Source organism: Gavialis gangeticus, unplaced genomic scaffold (assembly GCF_001723915.1).
Source record: "Gavialis gangeticus isolate Ggan-Ray unplaced genomic scaffold, GavGan_comp1, whole genome shotgun sequence".
Classification (NCBI taxonomy): Eukaryota; Metazoa; Chordata; order Crocodylia; family Gavialidae; genus Gavialis; species Gavialis gangeticus.
In genome coordinates, this window is record NW_017728993.1 from 39874914 (window position 1) to 39889433 (window position 14520).

Below are 14520 nucleotides of genomic sequence, written 5' to 3' on the forward strand. Positions count from 1 at the left end.
CACTGAGAATAATCTAGCTCCATACTCTTTCGAATCCCTGTTCCGATAGTTGAAGGCTATTAAATCCCCTTTCAGTCTTCTCTTCTCTAGACTAAATAAGCCCAATTCCTGCAGTCTTTCCTCATAAGTCATGTCCCCCAGGCCCCTCATCATTTCTGTTGCCCTCCGCTGGACTCTGCCAAATTTGTCCGCATCCTTTTTGTAGTGAGGGGCCCAAAACTGAACACAGTACTCCAGATGTGGCCTCATCAGTGTTGAATAGAGGGGAATAATCATTTCCCTTGAACTACTGACAACACAACTACCAATGCAGCTCAGTATGCCATTAGACTTTTTGGCAACAAGGGCACACTGCTGGCTCATATTCAGCTTATCATCCACTGTAACCCCCAGGTCCTTTTCTGCAGAGCTGCTGCCCAACCACTCAGCCCCCAGCCTGTACTGGTACGTGGGATTGTTCCATCCTAAGTGTAGGACTTTGCACTTGTCCTTCTTGAACCTCATGAGATTTATTTTGGCCTAATACTCCAATTTGTCTAAGTCACTCTAAATCCTAGGCCTACTCTCCAGCATATCTACTACTTCTGCCAGCTTGGTGTCATCTGCAGACTTGCTGAGGGTGCCCTCTATACCATCTTCCAGGTCACTGATGAAGACACTGAACAAACCTGGCCTTAGGACCTACCCCTACCCCTACCCCTCTTAATACCAGCTGCCAACTAGATATCAAGCCATTGATTATTACTCTGAGCCTTAAGCTCCAGCCAGTTTTCTATTCATCTTACAGTCCATTCATCCAGCCCATACTTCCTTAGCTTGCCTACGATAATGCTATGGGAAACAGTATCAAAAGCCTTGCTAAAATCAAAGTATACCACATTCTCCAGTCTCCCCGCATCCAGAGCCAGTCCCCTCATCACAGAAGGCAATCAGGTTGACCAGGCATGACTTGTCCCTGGTGAACCCATGTTGACTGTTCCTAATCACCTGTTTCTCTGCCAAGTGCTTAGAAATGGATTCCTTGAGGATCTGGCTCCATGATTTTTTCAGGGACTGAGGTGAGGCCGACTGGTTTATGTGTGAGGACTTGCAATTCTTCCTACTCATTTCCCAGACTCTGTGCCTTTGTGTACAGGCACCTGATGTAACTAGTTGATTGCCCTGATTTTTCAGGAAGTATGAAAACACCCTTCCTGCTTGCTTTTCCTTCAGGTCTCCCACTTCCCCACTTACCTCAGGGTTTGGTCACCATCCCCCAGTGAACTTAGTTTAAAGCCCTCCTCACTAGGTTAGCGAGCCTGTCTGCAGAGACACTCTTCCCCCTCTCTTCATCAGATAGATTCCATCTCTTCCCAGCAATCCTTCTTCTTGGAAGAACATTCGATGGTCAAAGAAGCTAAATCCCTGCTGGCATGCCATCAACCGTCTACTGTACACTCATGCTTCATAGCCCCAACTGCACCAGATTCCCCTACCACCATGTGGCAGGCACCCCCCTGCTAAACTGCACTCTCACATCATGTAAAGTTCTGGGATCCACCAAGTCCCTTGGCTGCAGACTCCATCTGCTGCTCCACTCTGACCTGTGCTGCCCTGCTCCCAAAGACAGAGGCAACAAATGGGAGCTGGAGGAGGGATGGGGAGACTGGCAGAAGCAGCAGCAGCAGCTGGCATGGTGGGGAGGGAGTGGTCCGGACCAGAGGCCTGGAGACTGCAGCTTAACCCTTTGGGGGCCACATGCAGTTCATAGGCAGCCAGTTGAGCAACCCCGTTATAAAACATAGATCAATCCTCAAGTTCTTAGTAAGAACAAGAGCTATAGTCCCTATGCCACACTTCTGGGTTACGCCTGTAAGTTGTGAATGACAGAATTAGTCACCATCCCGTAATTTAATGGCATATATTTGTAACCAAAAAATAAAGTCTCTCTATTTGTGATATCTACGTAATAGCTTATTAAGAGCTTATTTTCATCAGCCTAAGTAACTTTATTTAGCTGCACAAGTTTATTTTTTGACTGTGGAGCACTAACATTTCATGGGAAGAATTTCCCATAGTGGAAACTCCAAAGGATAAAACTGAAAAAGTTATTCTTTATAAAAGTTATTGAGGCAGATGCTAAGCTGTCCCTCATGAGTGGTACAGCTTCCGAGGCTCACACCAAATACGGACAGAAAAAGGTTGATTTATATCATCTCTGTATTTCCTGAATGCTGTGCTGGTCCATAAACCAGAAGGGGATTAGCACATTCTTACAGCTGCTTCTCACAGTCTCCTATGCTTCTGTACCACAACCCAGAACCAATAAAGTTATGGGCATGCTTCTCCTCTCCCAAAATGCCAATTCCCACACACTGCAAATCTCTACACCAAGGGCTGTATATGACTATCACGACAACCTCATGTCTTTGAAATTCTCAGCAGACTTATGTCTAGATTCCACTTCCTTTGCCCCATAAGAACATGAACAATAATATTTTTACCCTGAACCAGGGATTTTATTTTTCTAAATTTGCATGCATTTTTCACATTAACACTCCACATATGGAGCAAGGGAGAATACAGATATTTATCTTCTAATTTTGTTTGCATAATAAAAAATGAATTGCATATATTTTACCTAGATGGTTATTTTTTTCCAATTCCTTCTCTAGCTCCTGAGCGCTTGGAATTTCAGCAATAGATGGAACAGGAGCAAGAAACCAATTTTTTGGTCCTGTATTTTCTAGATACCTGTTACAAAGAATACAAAGTAAAGGAATTCCTTTTGCATTCTCCAAGTTAATTTCAAAACTTAATCTTAAGCAACAAACTGATCATTTCTTCTCCTAATTCTTCCCTTTAATTTTTAAAATGTTGCAGTAAATTTAAAGAGGTAAAATTTCAGTTAATCCATAGCTTTTAAGATTAATATTGTATACAATATAAGCATAAGTGCAAAGTCACGCTATTCAGTGTACTTTGACTATTACAAAACATTATGGGGTTCTAAACCTGCAAGTTCCAAGTCCTTTTTTTTGCAGCTCCAGGGGAAATAATTCCACAATTGTTTTCTATTGTCAAATGGCTCAAAGTACAGAAAAGGAAGACAAACACTTATGTACATTCAACAAGGTAAGACTTACTTTTGCTTTGTATCTGGTGTTTCATAAAATAAACTTTCCAATGAAAAGACAGCGTTTGTAGATGCCAGCATTGTTTGAAATCAAATATGAATTTTCATTAGACTGTAAAAGCAGTACAATGAGTAATGGAATGGTACTGTAGAAAATGATACATATATGAAGAACCACAATATTTTCTAACCAAATAAAAATAAGTGTATTGATTAGCTTTATTTTCTTTTACATCTCTGGTTTTTGTGTCATCAGTCTTGCTTCAAAAAACAAAACAAAGCAAAAAAGCAACCCTTTTCCTAAGCAAAATTTTGAGAGTAGTATGTGACAAAAAATAATGACTTAATCCTACAAACGTCAATGGGCATTCTTAAGTATGTACTGAAGACTTGCAAGACAAAGGCCTAATCAATCTGTACCTGTATTCTAGTGATTAACCAAATTTCCACAATATGCACAAAGCATTTTATCACAAATATCGGATTTTCTAAGACATACCTGGTTTTAGTTTTTTCTTCTTTTGAAAAAACGCTGTGCAGTTAGAACTTTGAAAAGTCACCTTCAGAAATAAAAAGGAAACTTTTAAAAATATGTTTATGTATTTTTATTGGACTATAAATTTTATACATTTCCTATTGTATGATTTTCTTTCATTTTCATTACAAATGGCCCTCTAATTTCTTTGGTCCAAATTCTGCTGCCTTTAAAAAAAACCCAAATAAACTATTCAATTATTTAAAGCGTATAATTCTTAAGTTATAAGTGAGTCAGAATCTTTCTACACAGGAACACATTACATAGCTGGAAAATGGATGTGGCTTGAATCCTAGAACCTTAATGAGTTTTGTCTGAAAATTCAAGTCCAGAGACGGATTTTTGTTATTTAACATACATACATACTTTTAAACTATTTTCTTCAACATTATAGGCTATTTAAAATTCCATATGTTAAAAAGGTTTTCCTGATAAAACTATGTTTTAAAGAATTTCCCTCACCCTACTGCAAGTGTAGTTAAAGAGCTAATGATAGTTCATATTGTTTAGTATAACATATTTAGTTACTAACTTTGGTTGTTACTAAAAACACAGTGTGTTATGCATGTAATGGCTTTTATTAGGCAAACACCTAGCTCTGTAGAAGTTTAATGCCAAAACTCCCATCAATTTCAATGTGGTCAGTGTTTCATCCATTGTTCAAATCTCAAACTGAAGTAAAATAAAATAATAAACTTTTATGGGCTGAACATCCAGATAAAATACTATGCAAGTACATGAAAAACAACAGCCAAATCAGATGATAAAATAAAAGAAACTGTCTTTCATTGTTCATATAAAGTACAAAAGATAGCAAGTATGAATGATAATAAGTGTATCAGATCTTTAAAAAAATCACTTTTAATATTCTAACAGTACTCCTAGAACAGTGTACTGTCAGTGTACTGTCAGTGATGAATAACATTTTTGAAAACTATTTTCCATCTGCCCTTCTTGCAAAACTTCAAAACATACCACAGGAGTGTTTCTAGTAAAATGTGAAAACTTCACAATACAATGCTGTAGGTGCAGCACACAGTCAGAGCTATCTGCAAATTGTAGAGCTATGAAATTCAGTGTTTCAAATAAAAACCTTTCGAGTGCCCTTTTACAATCAAAAAGAATGATTCTTCTAACAAATATATAAACAACCTATATTTTACTTCCCCCACCAATCCCTTTACAAAAGAATATCAATTATCCAGAACACTTAGGGTGTTTTTACACATGCTTTGCAGATGTCGGGGAGAGTTGGGGACTTTAATAAGAGCACCTCTGAGAGCATTAGGTTGGACCCTGGATCTCCAGCATCAAGGGAAAGCTAACTACCTACATTTTCATGCTACTCTTCACAACTGAGAGTTGCCTAACATGTTGATCCACTCCAATATAAAGGCAGGATCCTCTGTTTCTTTTAGCATCATCATTACCTTTGTGTCATGGCAGGTGGCTACATGTTTTTTCCAGGCCCAGAACAATATGACTCATGATACTGGTGTCCAAGTGTCTGCTATTGTGTACGAGGCTTCTTATAGGTCCATGTTTTGGTAAAATTAGTCATTCCTTCATTATCACCATCAATAAGAAACAACTAACACAGAAGCTGTTTTCTGCTAGAAAACAGTCACCCTTCGATCCATTGGTTGAAGAATAAGCATAATATTTGACAGGAGGAAAATAACCTTGAAATTCTCATTTGCTTTATTCACCTCACATGGATGGAATGGTTCAACATTAGCAAAACGTTTCAATCCCTTCTGTTTTTCTTCTGATGCTTTGGAACTTCTGGAATGAACATGTTTACACCCCAATCCTGAAACCGGTTACTGTCAACCCAAGAACTTTTCTGACTTCTGTATGTCACTGAAAATGTTGCAACACTTCTAAAAGTACAAGGAAACCTCAGAATTTTTAACAATAAAAAATCCAAGACCTATAGAGCCACATAAGTTTGCACACATCATGACTAATACAATCTTTGCTTACTTTATGCCCCCGAACTGTTGCTTCCCACCTTGAGGCCAAGGTCTTTTGAGGCAAAGCTTTCTAATTTAGATTGGTTTTGTTTGTGTTGTAAACAATTTCTGTCATATCTTTCACTTTCCAGAAAAAAACCCTTTTGAATGAATCAACTACTGGTTGGCTGACAGACAGTTTTTCCCTTTGCATTTCCAGTTCCCTGAATCTAAGAGACAACTTGAAATATTTTAACCCAGGGGTCAACAACCTACGGCCAATGGGATGGATCTGGCCCACAGAACCATTAAATCTGGCACACAGATGTGAGGCTTCAGTGGCAGTCACTCTCCCCAGGTCCCCGGGTTGCTGCAGGGACAAGCACCAGCTGCAGGTGGGTCCTTGCACCCTCCCACCTCTGACCTGGGGTGGGTCACTCTGGTCCATGGCCAGAAAAGGTTGCCAAACCATTTTAAACACTCAGTGCTGGCTTTGATAGTCAGAGTTTTTGATTTAGCTCAAGGGCTTTGTCACACAAAAGTGGCACAGGTATTGGTTCCCCCCTAAACTCTTTTGAATAAATCATGTATGAACTGCATCTTCTAGTGTAGCATTCTCTGCCCTTTCATGTATTTCCTCACTTCACATCCTCCTTCACTGTCCATGATTGACAGAGTTTATAACAGATGCACTGCTTTCTGTCAAACTGTAAACTGTTAAAAGACGGACGTTGTACTCATCTGACAGTTTTAAGGCTTATGCCTCTTTCTTTAGCTTCTCTATAATCTCAACTTTTTTGCTCCAGACAGAAACATACCTTTATTTTGGTTCCACGATTAAATGCGTAACTGTCACACTCCACTTAAATCACTGTGCCATTTTAAAATCTCAAAGCACTACGCAATAAACAGTTGTCTTGCTAACAAGTAGGGGTGCACAGATAAAGATTTTTTGGGCCAATACCAATCGCTGATATAGCTGACCAGCCATGTCGGCTGATACCAATCGGATTGCCGATATGCAGCCGGGCAGCTTGGAGAGCAGCCTCCGGCTGATAAGTCTGTTGGAGTAAAAGGGTGCATGGGGGGGGCAGATTGAGGCCCCCATGGTGAGGGACGGAGTGGAGCTGAGGCACGGGCAAGTGCTGCACAGCCAGGGCGGTGGTGGTGGGGTGCAGGATGGAAGTGCAGGAGGCTTGTCCAAGGGGTGCGGGCGCAGGGAAGAAAAGAAAAAACAACATTTGTTTTGGTTAGCACAGTATAAAATCTTCTGGTTAACTGAGGTTCCATATAATCAACATTTTACTGTAAAGTACATGGGCCTTTGGATGCAAATACTTCTCTACACTCCCAGGAGCAGCCCCACTGAAACATTCGGAGCCTGGGTTGCACACAAAGTCAGAAACAAAGCCTAGGAAAACTCATGCCTCTGAACCAGTTCATCTTGATGTGCAACCCTGCCTTGCCCACACACAGGTCTGCTGCTGGGTGAGCAGAAGAAGGCTAACGATGAAGCAAAGATCCCCCTTACCAGACAGTACTCGGAGGGGAGACGTTTATAGGCTGAACATGGCAGTGGACGCACGAAAGGCACCCCTAGGTTAGGTCGGAAGGGCAGACACTTCCCCGTGCCCTGCCTGCGGGAGAGGAAAAGCAACGGGGGTGGGGGGGAAGACGGCAGGAGCAGGGGCCAGGCTTGGATCCGCAGCAAAATCGCGTTTCAGGGCTGCTTGATGACTGGCTTCCTTCGCGAAGACGCAGGTGGTGCCCGCGCCTCCGCGCTACAAGGGCGGCCCCGGCCGCCGCCCGCTCTTGCGGCTCGACACAAGGTGCCTTCGCGGTTACCTCAGCTCTGGCTCGCCCCGCGCACAGCCCGGGAAAACAGGCGCCCCCGCGCCACACAAGATGGCGGCCGACAGCGCCGAGCCAGGGGTGGCCCGGGGGCGGCTGAGCGGAGGCGACACGTGGCCGCGACAGTGGCCGGTTCCTCAGGGTCTGTAGATTCGCGCCTCGGGTGTTTAGCCGGAGCCGGCCTGACTGGGCTGCTGAGGGCCTGGAGGCAAAGCTCCCTGCCTCCGGGCAGCCCTCATAGCTCGCCCCTTTCCCTTCCCAAGCAAAGTCTAAAATCCACCTTTGTGCAAAAATACCTGTGCCCGGGGCCTGAAAAACAATGCCCAACTCAGCAGTCACTGAACAAAATACGAGCAACAAAAAGACACGTGCACAAAGCAGGGAGACGGTACCATCACACAGGTACGGAGGACCAGATGCTTCCGCTGAGTTGGGCTGAGGTAAAGCTGGTGTCCGTTTCGGTCCCCGGCACCCCGGGCCGGGCCGGTCTACTGTCAGTCCAGGCGCGGCCCGGCCCGGCTCTGACCGGTTCTCCTCACCTGTAAATGAAGTTAGACTTTAAGTCAATGATGTTCATTATTTAGCGTCATTGATCAAAAGATGGATAGGTTATAGATGTATCGATCAAAAGATGGGTAGATTATGTTAGATTGGTACATAGGACATCACTCGGGAATTTGTTTTGAATCTTCCCAGCTCCTAGAGATCCCATACCATATAAAATATAAAACACGCAGAGTGTGTGTGTGTATATATATATATATTTCTTGTTGCTGCTGAAAGTGAAAGGGGAAAAAAGCCTCTGAATTTTCTAATGAAATTTAAGCAATATCAGGTAAAATATCTTACCTGATATGAAAACAGATCCTCCCTCCCCCCTTAATTAGATACTATGGATTGCACTTCTTGGGGCATTGCTTTTTTTATATACCAAATAGTAAACTGGAAAATTAATTGCAATACTGTCAAAGGTAATTACATTTTTAACTGATTTGGACCGGTCTAGCATCCAACAAACAATACCAAGGGAGATACTGTAAGCATACATTGCCTCATACATAAATAGATGAAAAAAGTGACTGAAGATTTTCTTAGACTGATTGATGATTTCACCACAAATAATTTTTATCATCCAATTTTTTCTTTTCACCTTCTTGAAAATATTTTTTAATATGTTACTTTCTATTTAAAATTCTTTAAAAATATTTGTACATGTAATTTAACCATATCCTTAGATACTTTAGAGGACTGGTGAAATTAAAAAATACATTAAAAGTTACATTCATTTTCCAAATGCCTGCATATATTTCTCATAATTTTCTTAATAGGAACTTCAGCCCTGAACGTACTCATTGCATCAGAATGGTATTGTGTGAAATTATGCCAAAACCTACACCATGTTTTTGCACACACTCACATCTACCTCTATAAAAACTGAGTAGGCATCCAAGGATAAAATTCAGCTCATTCATACTTCCTATTCCAATATGATGTTTATATGATACTGGACACCAAAAAATACCACAAAAGATTTTATGGTAAGTTGGTAGAAATCCACTCAGAATTGCTAATGAATCATAAAATCAAATTCTGAGACTAAAAGCATTATTTACTCAGTGATCTAAAAATTCAAGGAAGGAATAGAAAACCAAGTTAAAGGATATCAACTTTATGCTTATAATACATTCTCATTTCAGAAAGAATGTTTTTTTTTTTTTACTATTAGAGAATGCCTTCTCCAGTTTTTCTGGCCTCAGGCAAGTTTCCATCATAGTTTGCAACATCTGCTTTTAGCTGACCAGACTTTAAAGTTTAAACCAATAATACAAACAGTTCACTTTTAAAGCTATTTTTTCTTAGATTCCCTTCCCTAGGTGGCATTTCCCTCAACACATACACACAAATCACATAAAATATATAGCAAAGGAGCCTCTCAACAGCTCAGAGACAGTTTAATTTTTGATTTCCCCCAAGCCCAACATCTGATCTGCCATATGTTTTGAATCTTTCCAGCTCATAGAGATCACATACTAAGTGATAAACTTGCATGTTCTGGAGCAATGTGACTAGAAAATCAAGAACACCAGAAAGTCATTGGTCAGTGATCCATATAACAGTAGAATAATATATAGCTGTACCAAATATAAAACTGTTAAAAGCATCAGAAGTTCTGTGAAAGTTACAAATTGAGCAAAGCAGTTTGTAGATGCAGAAAAGCACCAAGATGGAATTAGGATGACTCATAAGTATGCTCCCTCCGTCTCCTATGATTTCTGAGAAATAAATTACCTCTGCCTTTTTATACATGATGGAAATTATTTTGAAGTATTAGAAAATCTTCTAGTCGAGATTATGACTACTGAGGTTTTTTTTTAAAACCTCCATCCCCCATATTCAAGACAACCAGAAATATTGGCAGCTGTCTATAACTTTTCAAACAAATTCAGATATAAAAATGTGGCAAATGTTCATCCAATTAGATTATACATTTTGGAAGAAGGGTGCAGCTTGGGAGAGTTCTTCCAATTTTATGTTTACAAGCATTGACAACGAGAGGCCTGACATCTCACAAACCCTGGAAAAACTTAACCTTATTCATGCAAGTTGAAGTTACTCACGTGCATAAGTATTTGCAAGATTAAGAGGTCTTAAGAGAGCTAAACACGGATCCCTCTGGAACCTGGCACTACCACTCTGCATGTCAGCCAGAGGGAATCTCCCAGAAGTAATGTGAAGCACTCTTCTCCAGGGGCTACGCTAGCCTGCTGCTTCTGCACCATAACCAGTACCTACCCAGGCAGCTCAGGTCCTAAACTCTGATTTCTAAATGGCTGGTCTGAGATAAACGCATTTGAGTTAATGTTCACTTCTTCCTGAGGGTCTGGGTAATTCTAGTTTTATATATATTTTTACGTGTTTTTTTTTCTTTTTGCTGTTTCACAGTCATATTCTGTCTTATTTGTGACTGTGAATTTTTGCTTTGAGCTGTTCAACAGAATAGCCACTGTTCATTATGGAATGCTTTTTTATAAAATAAAATCAATATGATAATGGATAATAATATCCTAACAAAAGGCACAAAGCAAGAACTTTCTGTATTCACATTAAGCCTCCATTCTTAACATTTCTCATCATGCTCAAGTATTAAAGTGCACGTTACTTTATTGCTCAGTGTTTAGTGATATAATCAATTCTGTATCTGAATGACTTGCAATGTTTGTAAGCAGTGCCGTAGCAAGGAAGTTTGATGCCCAGGACAAGCCCACAACTACAGCCTGCCCTCGCCCCATGCATAGATCCGGGGGGGCACATGCTCCCTGCCCATGCTTGCCCCAGGGGTGCACACAGTAGCGGGAGCTACCCCATCCCCATCCCCTCCCCAAACAAGGCGCTCACCGCTCTGTCCTGTGTGCCACCCAGCCCAGGGCAGTCACCCCACTTGCCCCTCCCTTGCTACGGTACTGTTTGTAAGTATCTTATAACTAGAAATATTTTACTGAGTTCCAGTTTTCACAGAGGCATTAAAAAGCACCATGCAACAAAATGGTGTTCCATTTTATTAATTATTATTTTCTCTGCTAGAGTCTTATGTACTTTATGGAACTGTATTAGATGGCTGACATTTGGATTCCAGATGCTATGAGGGTTCATTCAACTTGTTAAGTTTTCCCTGTAAATATCTCTTGTTTCAAATTGGAAATTATAATTCAAGTGTTATAGGTAGAATTCTTTTGCAAACCTTCAAAATAGAAAAGCCACATTTAAAACTTTACATAAATATGCAGTATAAAATCTGCAGAATTAACATAAGTTTACACAACTTCTTCCTCTAATACTTCACTAAGTTGTGAGGAATTCCAACAATTTAGCTAACATGAAGTACTTTTAGAGACCATAATTCTTCAGTATGCTCTGCACAGGCACAGGGGACACAAGCTATTATGCCTTCTTGTTTACAGAATATACCTGTATATAGCCTCTGGACAGAAACACCCTTTTTGCCCACCTTTTAAAATTATACATGTATATCAATTTCATGTTGTATCCAGGTTTGACTAATTATTTAATTCCATCCTTATTGTCTTTCAAAGATCCTACAGAGTCAAGGGTGGACTGTCATATTGTCACAAAAAGTAGAAGTGCCTGATCCTTGAAATCCTTATTCATATGAACATTCCTTAATCAAATCTATACTCTAATTGATTTCAAGTATTTGAATAGTATTTTCTTTGTCAGACTCCTGCTTCCATTCACTGCAGGAAAAAAGGAAGTGCCAGTTTGAAAAGCAAACGTTACAGAATAGGCTGGGAAGTGAAATTTTTAGGAAATAATTTTTCTGGTACTGAAAATCTACATGAAAAGCTGGCTGTTACAGAAGATTTAAAATCTCTCAGAGACATCTATCTGTTCAAATGACTGATGAAAATCTCAAAGATTTGTGTACAGTCCTAAAATAATACTACCTTTTACAGTACATTCTTCCTTACATGTCCTTCTGTTGCCTCACTGCCTGAGTTAATGCTCTGATAAGTGATGAAATACTTTGGCAGGTGATGTGTATAATAGTTGAACAACAGATTGGGAGCCAGAAAACCTGGATTCTGTTTGTGACACTGTGACCCTTTGCAAACTGTTTAACATCAGCTTGTTCCAGTTTTCTCATCTGAACTTACTCTCTTTGTTTCATGTGACCCTGTATGGGTAATCAAGGAACAGCTCCCTACTTAATATAAACACTGTCTTTATTATAGCAGTTTCTTACAGAGCTGTTACAGGGCCTACTGTTCTCCCCCAGCCTCTCTAACTCTCGTTTTTTCCTGTCTCCTCCCCCTCACTTCCTGTTCCTCCTTCGGACTCCTTCTTTCTGCTGCTGCTAGTTTTGCCTCTGAGATCCATACATATTGTTACATCTTTTCTTTCAACAGTTCAAAACGGCTAATTAACTTAACTTTCAGACTGGACATAAGGAAAAACTTCACTGTCCGAGCCCCCAAGACCTGGAACAGACTGCCTCCAGAGGTAGTGCAAGCACCTACTCTGGACTCCTTTAAGAAATATTTGGATGTTTATCTTCTTGGGTTCCTTTGACCACAGCTGACTTCCTGCCCCTGGGGCAGGGGGCTGGACTTGATGATCTTCCGAGATCCCTTCCAGCCCTAATGTCTATGAAATCTATTAAGTTATTCCCCTGGTTGGGACAGAGGTTGCTAGCACATAGCCCACCATGGAGACGGAGCCTTTACCGCTGGTTTGCTGTGTTCTTTAGAGCTCATAGTCATCCAGGTATGCTGGTCATTGCACCAGCCTCCCACTTCTTGTTTGTTTGATTTTTCTGGGTGCTACGCCTGCTTCTGTTCTGTCCATGTCTTAGTTTTGCAGGCGCGCCTCTGCTTGTGTATCTCTTTCCTTTGTGGAGTCCATGGCATCTTTCTCCCCTATCTGGGGCTCACTGATGACTGACCAGTTGTCAAAGTTGTCTTGGGCCTGATCCTGGAATCTCTTGCTCAATTGTATTTCCGCTCTGCCAGCGCTCCACAGCTGCTTCCAATTATGTCTTAGTCGCTGTCCACTATCTGTGAAAACTTCATAGGATCTATCTGTGAAAACTTCATAGGATCTATCTCCCACTGCACCCTCAATGGTGGCCTTTTACCATTCTTTCATATGTGGACTTACTGGTTGTACCCAGACCTTCTGCCCCCTTCACAGTGGTCTCAGGTCCTTGGCTCCTTTGTTATACTGTGATACTTGCTGAGTCTATTGCTTTTTTAGCTGCTTCCATGTACGGTTGCCCCTTCCCCCTGCTGGGGTTGTAACAAACAGTCTCTCATGGGGAGTAATGTCTCAGTTCTCTGGCCCATTAATCTTTGGGTTGGGCTACTGTCTGTTCCTTGGGAGGGTGTGTTGCGATGGTCCAGTACAGCCAGGTAGGGATCCACTGCAGTCTTATTTGCCTTCAACAAGTGTCTCTTGGCTGTCTTTACTGCTGATTCAGACTTCCCATTGCTTTGTGGGTACCCAGGGGATGATGTCTTGTGCTGGGATTCCCATCTAGTGCAGAACTGTTTGAATTCTCTTGAGGTGTATTGTGGGCCAGTGTCTGAGAACAAAGTGTCAGGTATCCCACGCTGCACAAAATGAGCCTTCAGCTTCCTGATCGCCGTTCCTGCCTGAGTGTCTTTGAGATAATCCGCCTCCCAAAAATTGGAATAGTAATCTATGGTGACCATATAGTTTTTGTCACTGACATTGAACAAGTCAGTCCCTACCTTCTCCCAGGGCCAAGAGAGGATGTCATGAGGAGTCAATGTCTCTTTTTGCTGTTTGTGCACACCTCACACTCCTCCATGTATGTTCTCAAGTGGGCATTCATGCCTGGCCAGTAGATGCACTCTTGTGCTCTCCTCAGGCATGATTCTATTCCCATGTGTGAAGCATGGAGTCAGTTCATGATGTCTCGCCACAGAGGTACTGGGATCACTACCCTGTCTCCCTTGAACAGAATTCCATCCTGAGTACATAGTCCATCCCTCCATGGGTGGTATGTGGCAACTTCTGGTGGTATTTGTGCCTTGTGCTGTGGCCAACCCTCTAGGATGGTTCACTTAACTGCTTGTAGCACATCATCCTGTACCATGCTCTGTTGTAGTGCTTTGAGACTGCTTTTGGAGATGGGTAAGTCTTGTACCATATTAACAGACTCTTATCTTCTGTTCTACAGATCCATCTGTGCTGCACTCTGGAAGGTATGCTCTACTTAGTGCATCTGCCACTTGCAGGAACTTCCCTGGGTAGTACTTTATACTCACATCATAGGCCTGGAGTCTCAGCAGCATGCGTTGAAGTCTCTTAGGAGCACTCAACAAGGGTTTGTCATTATGATCTCTAATGGTTTGTGATCTGATTGCACATCTACTTTCTGTCCAAAGGTGAACTGATGGAATCATTCCAGTCCAAACAGCACCACTAGTAACTCCTTTTCAATCTGTGCGTACCTCCTTTCGGTTTCAGTCATTGCTCTACTAGCAAAAGCTATGGGCCCCAGACCTCCTTCTGATGCATCA

At 41.5% G+C, this 14520-nt stretch overlaps 1 protein-coding gene and 1 long non-coding RNA gene across 4 annotated transcripts in view; both read right to left on the reverse strand.

Moving 5' to 3' along the window:
• Positions 1–3229, reverse strand: part of HFM1 (HFM1, ATP dependent DNA helicase homolog) — an 89277-nt gene extending 86048 nt beyond the window's left edge. For all 3 annotated transcript variants that reach the window (XM_019501591.1, XM_019501592.1, XM_019501590.1), the window contains exons 1-2: positions 3126–3229; positions 2621–2733 (exon numbers count right to left, since the gene is read on the reverse strand). The gene's annotated coding sequence lies outside the window, so the exon portion shown is untranslated. The remainder of the gene's footprint in view (positions 1–2620; positions 2734–3125) is intronic.
• Positions 3230–3408: 179 nt separating this feature from the next.
• LOC109305381 lies at positions 3409–7985 on the reverse strand. The gene is made up of 3 exons (XR_002099611.1): positions 7855–7985; positions 5992–5994; positions 3409–3675 (listed from the first exon to the last, which is right to left on the reverse strand). It is a non-coding gene; the product is annotated as an uncharacterized LOC109305381 (long non-coding RNA).
• Positions 7986–14520: the final 6535 nt, after the last annotated feature.